Source organism: Portunus trituberculatus, chromosome 44, assembly GCF_017591435.1.
Source record: "Portunus trituberculatus isolate SZX2019 chromosome 44, ASM1759143v1, whole genome shotgun sequence".
Classification (NCBI taxonomy): domain Eukaryota; kingdom Metazoa; phylum Arthropoda; class Malacostraca; order Decapoda; family Portunidae; genus Portunus; species Portunus trituberculatus.
Window position 1 is genome coordinate 15,589,059 of NC_059298.1, and position 10,000 is coordinate 15,599,058.

The following is a 10,000-nucleotide window of genomic DNA, read 5'->3' on the forward strand; positions in this document are numbered from 1 at the left end:
CGGCTTTCATATAAGGAATAATCTCGTACGTGTATGTGTAAGTGTGCAGCCTTTCTCGATTTGTGAACCTGGTGCTAGCTATAGTCAGCTGATACGAGACAACACAGGTAAGATGATGATGATGATGATGATGATGATGATGATGATGATGATGATATAACAATAATAATAAAATAATGATAATGATGATAATGATAATAATGATAATAATAAAGGCTTGAGAATGTACTGTACTGTACTTACTTAAATTCTGGTTCTCGAATCACACTCCTGAGTCTGAAAAGATCATGAACGGCTAAAAGTGAGCTGTTTATGTCAAATAGTGGCTCCATGAACCGTCAAAGAAAGGTTAAGGATTTCTGTCTCTGTAAAATAAATAGATAAAATAAATGAATAAACACAAGCAAATAATGAAATTAATAAAATGGACGCTAGTTACTCGCTGCATCGGTCACGACAGGTGAAATAAGCAATGCTGGTTGTTGATCCTCCTCCTCTTCCTTCCATTCAATTTCTGCAAAGGTATAATCAATTTCACTTGGCTCCTAACTGAGAGTACTGAGAAAGGTCCCGGCACACGCACACGCACATGGGACACTTTGTAGGGACGGCCAAGTGAGGCGAGCTGAGTGAACACCTAGCTAGCTGCTGCCGCGGCTATCAATCAAATCAAGGTATGAAAGAAAGGGTCATTACTGCAAGTAAGTATACATACATGCTAGTCGTACATACATACAAACATGCATACATGCATGCATACATGCATGCAAACATACATACAGACATACATACACATAACAGAAAAGTACTCTAAATGTAATTGACATAAGCTGTAATGCATTTTCTAAGGAATGTCAGGCGGGCTGCTTCAGGCAAGCGTTAACTGCATCAGGTGTATGTTTTTCCTTCGTTACGCTCAAGCTCTCTGCTGGATGTCTTTGCTAACCTACACAGCCCTGCACACCTACGAATTCAAGAATGCACACACACACGCACACACACACACACACACACACACACACACACACACACACACACACACACATAACAACTATGCTGTCACTTTTATAGGCTTCACTTAACATCGTCCACCTTTTTGCTGATGAGGCAGGACGAGAGGCAAGCACTGCAGGAGCGCCACTGAATCCAGATAGAAGGAGAAGGCTACTGGAGCCTCGCGAAGCCCCACCGAAACAGCGCCGCGGCCAGCAGCGGGTACATGCCAGGCCTATGTGTTGGTACCTGCCAATTGTATCGTCATAATTATATCTCGTGGAACACCAAACATATGGGAGGCCATGGGGGATTTAAATGAGCTACGCCGCTCGGAATTTAAATATACTTGTGCACACATCCGGTGGTCCATCCTACACTGAACAAGTGGACTAATCTCTGCACAGCTTTACTGGTCTGCACTAATGTTGTATGACCCGGACACAAGAGTGAGGAAAGAGACGGAAAGGAGCGAAAAAATAGTCAGTTCTTCCCATGAGTGGTCGGTGTACTCTCCTCCCATTCCTCTCATTATCATGTTGTCGGCCGGACCTGGCACCGCTTAATTACAGAGCAGTTACCCTTCCAAAAATTAGTTTTAGGACCCATGGCTTAAATTAGGCATTTTGGCAGCGTGAAGCGTGAAGATGGCCATACCACCTCACCGCCAGAGGGAAGCACCACCCTACAGTGTAAAGGCTTCTCCACTACTGTCTACAACACCCAGGGATCTTAGAATCACCCTTTTACTTCATGCATCCTCTTTCAAATATCCTCCTAGTTTATTCCGTTGTCGTGTTAATCATCAGTAACTGTACAAACACAGAAGATTGTTCACGAGTTCTAGTATAGGGGACAGCTGCCTCCTGAGGACCGCGGGAGTGGCCGAGCCTCGCTGTAGTGGTAATGAATGAGGCCTTTGTTGGGGAAACGAGATATTAATTTTCTTCCTTCGATTTACGATACGTGCATCTATTATGGGGAGGAAAAGGTAATTGGAAAGGCATTTGTGCCGGTAATGTTCATGTACCTGGACTGGCCAGCTGAAGGGCCTATGATGTTTTATCGATGGCATGTATGAATGAAAAAGTAAAGATAATACTGAACTCTCTCTCTCTCTCTCTCTCTCTCTCTCTCTCTCTCTCTCTCTCTCTCGCACACACACACACACACACACACACACACACACACACACACACACACACACACACACACACACAGTAGGATCTTCTAAATACTGAAAACAAAAAGGTCACAAAATTTCTAGACAAGAATAGACAGAACATTAAAAGCTAAACGGTTCTTCTGAGAAAGCCTAAAAGACTAGAATAAGCAATTATGTTAAGTGAACAATTATTACCTAGTGAAATAAAAACAATACAAATAGCAAAATCATTTATTAGTAGCAATAATGTGCCAAAATAACTTTATTTAAAGGCTTCGTACTGTGTGTGGTCTCTCTGACTGAAGGAATGACATTTTTGTGAGATGCCGTCTGCCATTGATTTTATATACAACTGTATTTCCATGAAACAATCAAATATAAAACAATTTATAATTCATACAACAGACTCTTCATAACACACCAAGATCGCCATTCTACTAATTCCGCCACAGGCTTCCATTAACGTTCTCCTAATAGTTTTGAAAGATCCCTGCAGCTCCCTCCGCCACTTTCCTCTCCCCACTGCCTCCCTCCCTCCATTGTACTGTCAGCCAGCTACTTCCTGAAGCATCTCGCCCCAATCCCTTCCTCCTCTCCCCCTCTTCTCCGTCAGCCTCACCATGAATCATTATACTGATAAACATGAATGTAAGTTGTAATGATGTATTGACTGACGGAGACAGACAAGGTTTTCGGTCATTTCGTGTGTTATTAGGTGTTATGATAAGGGCGTATGCAAGTGTTCTGCCAAGGAAAGTGTGTCTCGGCAGGGCGGCGGTGAGGGATGTGTTAAAGCAGATCAACCAGTCATGTGGAAGAGTGCGATCTAACAAATCATGAGGACACTTTTCAGCTGAGAGAGAGAGAGAGAGAGAGAGAGAGAGAGAGAGAGAGAGAGAGAGAGAGAGAGAGAGAGAATGGGGGGAGGGGGTGGCTGGTGGGTGGGGACCAGTAGGAATAGAGAGGTAGCGTCAGCGGAGTGAGGGTGTGGACGGGTGGAGTGTGAGTTGTCCGGGCCGACGAGCGGGAGTGCGGCCGCTCTACACCACCTTCTCCCTCTTTCTTGCTGCCACCGACGTCGGCCTCTGACACGACAAATCCACCTCTGTCACTCTGCGTACCGCCGCACGTTATACTGAATGTCACTATTGATATATTTATGAATATTTACGATCGAATCTACCGCCAATCACGTACCGATGTGGCGCTCGTAAATTAAAAGAGGCTGTCGTGTCTACCTGCGGGGAGGGAGCCAATCAGGAGGCGCCTTTAAAGCTGGGGTGCTGGCGCACGAACACCTGGTTGGTCACCTGGGTAAGCGGGCGGCCAATGAGAGGACGCTTATCTTGACAGGTTGCTTGCAGGTGGGCGGAGCCTCTTTTATTTACGCGGGAACGGGCCTCCGCGCCTATATCTGGCCGACAATTGATCATGTGAGCGTCTTAGCAATCTACATAATTTTTCGAGGCAATTATTGCATTCGCTGCACGAAGAATGGCTGGGGAACACGCCATTACTTATAGTGACCAGCGCTGCTGCTGCTGCTGCTGCTGCTGCTGCTGCTGCTCCCCGCTGTGCTCGCCACCGCCAGTCCGCCACACTCTTGATCAATGCACCGCTGGGCTGGGTAAACATAGCTTCTATCGGCCAGCCTCCCGTCCAGGCCGCCGCTGCCGCCACACTCATTCTCTTCCGTTACCTGGATCTCTCTCAGCCTTCGATGCTCTGCTATCTATTAATACATGATTTGTTTTCTTTCACTTTGGATAAATATAGTGTCCTTGCCTACACGCGAGCCCTTGTGACTCCTTGCCGTCCTCGCTCTGACGGAGAAACCCTTCCAGCGCATCGGGAAGGACAGTCGCCTGGGTCATATCAATACAACAGCGGTATCATTTTTCCTTTAATATCAAGGCTCACAGTGATGCTCTTCATTTACCTCTCAAATTCCAGTCCGACAAACATAACGGATAAGAATTTTCGTTGTACATTTGCAAACGTAATATTGAAATTTATCTTTTCCATCTCCGTTCTGAAAATCTCAACGCGCTAGTTTGATTTCAATTCGTTCAATGGTTAAATGTTTCCCTTTTGAATTCTAAACATTAATGAAATGTTCTACAGCTCTGTTTCTCAAACTCTGAGAAAAGAAGATACATTTTAATATGACATGGAATACAACAAAAGAGCTAGTGTGTGTGTCTGTGTGTGTGTGATTCACCTTGGTCGTCTGTTGGTAATTCACCTTGGTCGTCTGTTGGTAACCCAGCCAGCTCATAGACCAATCTTCGGGTAGGACTGAGACCACAACACACTCGTGTGTGTGTGTGTGTGTGTGTGTGTGTGTGTGTGTGTGTGTGTGTGTGTGTGTGTCTCTCTCTCTCTCTCTCTCTCTATATATATATATATATATATATATATATATATATATATATATATATATATATATATATACATATATATATGTATGTATGTATATATATATATATATATATATATATATATATATATATATATATATATATATATATATATATATATACATAATTTATTCAATTTATTTATATAAAAGATCTGTTCAGGTTTATGTTACACTTCCATATTAGTTGAGAGAGAGAGAGAGAGAGAGAGAGAGAGAGAGAGAGAGAGAGAGAGAGAGAGAGAGAGAGAGAGAGAGAGAGAGAGAGACACACACACACACACACACACACACACACACACACACACACACACACACACACACACACACACACACACAGACAAATAAAAACAGATTAATAACAGATAGACAGGAAGACAGACATACAAAAAGGTACACAAAATACGACATACGTATAAATAGATGCAAAAGCAGAGCGAGAGGAGCGGGCATACAGAGTAGCGGACATGCAGACAAGGCAGGCAGACAGACATACATACATAAAGAGACAACACGCAAAATAAGCACAAATAAACAGACAGACAGACACTCAGACAGCGTTCTATACTTCAAAGGTCCCAATAAGCCCTCACCATTTTACATAGAGGCATTCGTTATGTGTTTATGAAGAATGTGATTATATCTAATCGTTTCTTGGCGCGGTAAGAGGCGATTACCTGCTTTGATTCTAATTAAGATAACAGTTATTAGGAAGTGGACTGTGCCAACAAAGATCTCACCCAGCAGGCCTGGGAGGCGGGAGTGTTACCGTCCGTCGGGGCCCGGCCTGCCGGCACCCTATGTGTAAAGCACCAGGGACTGGAGCCTGATTCCTGGAAGCCCTTTCCTCGGGGCGCGGAGGGCGTGACTGACATTTCTTACTGGTATCAGTGTATTCTCCGACGCTTTGTTATTACTGCCACTGATAATGATTCTTCGCCTGTAAGTGATTCTAAAATTTATCTAATTACTAGAGGACTTTGTAACAGTGAATAACAGAAATGATTGATCATGGCGCATATATTGCATATTGTACATATGGATCTCAGGACACGCACACGATATATATATATATATATATATATATATATATATATATATATATATATATATATATATATATATATATATATATATATATATATATATATATATATATATATATATATGTAATAAATTACTCAGTAGAAGCTGGCGACTTTTGTAATGTTGTAGTGATGACAGTAGATAGTAATGGTGAGGGTGAGGGTGAGGGTGACAGAGGTATAGAAGGGGTGATTGGCGGCAGTGATAGGATGGTGGTGGTGGTGGTGGTGGTGGTGGTGGTGGTGGTGGTGGTGGTGGTGGTGGCGGGGATCGGACTGCCCACTCCCCGCCACACCCTCGCTCCACGCACACCGGAAGCTGGGCGACAGTATTAATAAATTACGTTGATTTATAGTTACTACTGGTGGCCATGAGTCACTAATAGGATGAGGGACATACCTGCTGTGGCGAGGACTCCTCCGTGTGTGTGCGTGTGTGTGTGTGTGTGTGTGTGTGTGTGTGTGTGTGTGTGTGTGTGTGTGTGTGTGTGTGTGTGTGTGTGTGTTGCTTTGCTTCCAGGAGTATTCATTTCACAGAGTCACGGTACATGGTACAGACAACAAACACTTGAGGTGCAGGCAATGTTAACGTGATTATCGTGCAATGGAGACGAGCCTGCCATTCACAGCACCGTTCTTACCTCTCGTGGCGGGAGTGGAGGGCGTCAAGGCGTCGTTGGCGGGTTCCTTGTGCCAAGAATAGTTTCGGCGGCGTTTTTAATCTCAGTTAATCTAGCACCGTTATGGCCCACTGGAGCCCTGACGTACGAGCTTCATTAAGGAATTACACAACATTCTCCCGCCACCCACTCCGACGTTCTGTGTGTGTAGTCTTTCTCTTTTTGCTTCGCCCCTCACACGGTTTTATTACGTTGCTCGGACTCACTTCCTCTTTGACACCATGGGACGAAAGGAAGTGAAACTGCATAATGTTTCCCTTTGCCTTAGTGACTCCTCGGCCAGCAATTCTTATCGTTATGCGACATGAACAAGTGTTATTATTACGTTAGGGGATAATGTTCTCTCTCTGATATGGGATGGTAAAAAAAAAAAAAAAAAAAAAAAAAAAAAAATCAAATATTTCATACGCCTAAATGAAAAAAAAGTGTCACCACACTCATCAAATGTCAAAAGGAGGAACTTGTAATGAAAAGCATGAAAACTAGATACAATTTTCCTTATTTGAAAAAATTGTGACATTACTTGCACCACTTGAGAGGCTGTCAGCGTGCATGGTAGTGCTACTTGGGGCCCTGATGATGGGCTCTTGTCATGAAGCAATGCTCTGGTGAAGGAAGAGGTGTATCGAACAATATTTTAGGCGTTTTTAAAGACTGCACTGACGAGGGGGTTGCTTTAAGACAATGTTGAAAGGGAATAACCAGTATTTGGGGAGGTATTTCTAAGGACTATATACTGATGAATGGCTGTCTTAAGATACATTTCAAAGAGAATGAAAAATATCTTTGGTGCTTTAAAGGACTACATTGATAAGAGCACAGTACTTTGAAATATCCTAAATATCCTTCAGCACACATGTTGAAGAGTGTGTAGTTTACAAAATACGTTCACTGCCTTAGAAAAGATCCTCATCAGTGGAGTCTTTAAAATATAGTTGAGACACTGTTAGCCAATAAAACGATCCCTAAATATTTATCCCACGTCATTAGAGTTTGTTAAGAGTCATTACAAGGGATCATTTTAAGCAACTCACGGATGGACTGTTCACTCTTTGACTGCTAATAACACAAAGACGTTTTATTTGAGTAACTATAGACAACTTTTAATGACAGAAATATATAGAACAGTGAGCATTTAAACATTGACTACTATACACTCACATATTAGCTGGTAGTGGGGTCTTTCTAAATGATTCCTCTATACTTGCACGAGATGATTTTATTACGCTCAAAGATAATTCGGAACAGAAAAATAAGGGTTAAGGTGTGTTTTAAAGAATTACACTACCGAAGGACTGCCTTAAGGGGACGTTTTAAAGGAGGAAACATATATTAGGAGGTTTAAAAAGCTATTTATACCACAGCGAAAATCTTTCAAAGCAATATCATGCGTACGAGGATCTATCAAATACATTATATTATTAGCATTTTTTTTCTGTGTGTGTGTGTGTGTGTGTGTGTGTGTGTGTGTGTGTGTGTGTGTGTGTGTGTGTGTGTGTGTGTGTGTGTGTGTGTGTGTTGTGTGTGTGTGTGTGTTTTTTTTACTTTACTCCCTCGCTTCACTTCCTCCCTATACGATATCATTCTTACTTTCAACTCTTCTGACTACGCACCCCACGAGCCTCTTGATCCTGAATAACCAACCGTCACTCTTTGCCTCACCCTTCATCTCTCCCTATGCAGTCTAACCTGGCCACACAAGACCAAATACGCGATGTTACCACAAGATCTTTTCATATATTCCACTTCAAGTCTTCCTCTGCGAATACACTTTTTTTCCCCTCGCATATCAAGCTGATGGTATTGGATTTTCATTAGTTCAGAGGGGGATGAGAGAGAGAGAGAGAGAGAGAGAGAGAGAGAGAGAGAGAGAGAGAGAGAGAGAGAGAGAGAGAGAGAGAGAGAGAGAGAGAGAGAGAGAGAGAGAGAGAGAGAGAGAGAGAGAGAGAGAGAGAGAGAGAGAGAGAGACGAGAGACGAGTGAAACTAATCTAATCTTTACCTTATACCTGCGTTGCTTATAGTTACCAGGGCAGCATGGAGGAGGGAGGTCTGGACGGAGGCAGTCTGTTTGTTTGGCGTCAGGAACAAGAGTGCACTTCAATTCAGTGTTTTGCTCAGTTTGCATTGATTTCTTTTTCTTTCTTCCTTCTTCCTTCTTCTTCTTCTTTTTTTTCTTCTTCTTTTTTTCCTCCTTCTCTTCCTCATCACAGGTAGGGAAGCTCCATAAATCATGCCACTGCTAGCTATCTCAGTCAACCGAGAACACTTCGTCTCTTCCCTCCCTCGCGTCACGTCCACTGAGCAGCACACTTACACCAAGTCTTGAAGAGATGCTTCCTTACAAGTAATTTCTATGGCGTGGCGATGATAACCACATATTAGCAACTTGCAAAGAGATTAATATCATAATGCATGACATCAAAGTATTCACAAGTGGCCTGCGTACATCGATCTTTATTACAATGTGGAAATTACAGTGGTTCTGGTTGAGATTTCTTCAGGATTCAGCGTTATTCTTGTTTGATGAACTTGTCGCAAGAGGGAAGATCATAAAGAACCAGCGAACTAGAAATGATGGTGTTTATGCCGATGAAATGTAGCTTAGTATAATCAAACAACACTATATCCTCCAGAGTAACCCATAGCTCTTATTCAGAAACTCATTGGGAGTGACTGTCCTTAGTGGATTATGAATTAATGGAAAGGGTATATTTGGTAACATGATTAATGTGTAAAATCTCCAAGGACATATAAATGTTTTTTCGTATGTTTGTGTATTTACGTGTGGTAGGTGATGTGGGTGGAACGTGCATGGTGTATAGAGGGAAGGGTGAGGTGGAATATTTGGGTAATGCTAAGAGAGAAAAAGGTGAGCGAGGTTAAGTGTGTCAGTAGAGGGTTGACATAACTACGTATGTTCAGTTAAAGATGTGAGGGCTTAATGAAAAATGTGATAAGTTTTAAAGGATTAAAAAAAAGATATGTGTGTGGGAAGGGGGCGGGTGTTGGCAAAGAATTAACGATAATATTATTGGAGAGAAGGAAGAAATCAGTCAGAAGTAGATGAAGCAGAACAACAATTAAATCTCGTGAGTGTTCAGCATGGAGTGACATCACGTTCCTGCCTCACTCTTTGACTCATGCTCACTCACACACACACACACACCTTCTGTAGTAGCACATCAACTTTTTCAACTTTCTCTGTAACCTGTAAGGAACAGTAAAATCAAGAGACATTTCCCCTTTAATTTCTGTGTCCCTGGTACGCCTCAATGACAAGTATATAAAAAAAAAAGAGAAAGACTTAACAAAGGAGAATTTTCAACTGGAAACAATATTAAATCGAAATTTGAAATAATAATTATACTCCGATACATTTCATGCTCCTTAATAACCTCACCCCTTTTGAGTTAATATAAATCACATCAAGGGGGAAATTTTATGGGCAAGAAACTTCCCCCTTTAATAGGAAATCATAAATCCTTTTGTTGCGGTACATTATGATGATCGATGATGCCACACTTATAAATCTCCCTTACTTATGCAAGTCTTTCACCTCTCTCACCGATACAGTCTCCTTATATTATATACTTGCTGAGAGAGAGAGAGAGAGAGAGAGAGAGAGAGAGAGAGAGAGAGAGAGAGAGAGACTTTTT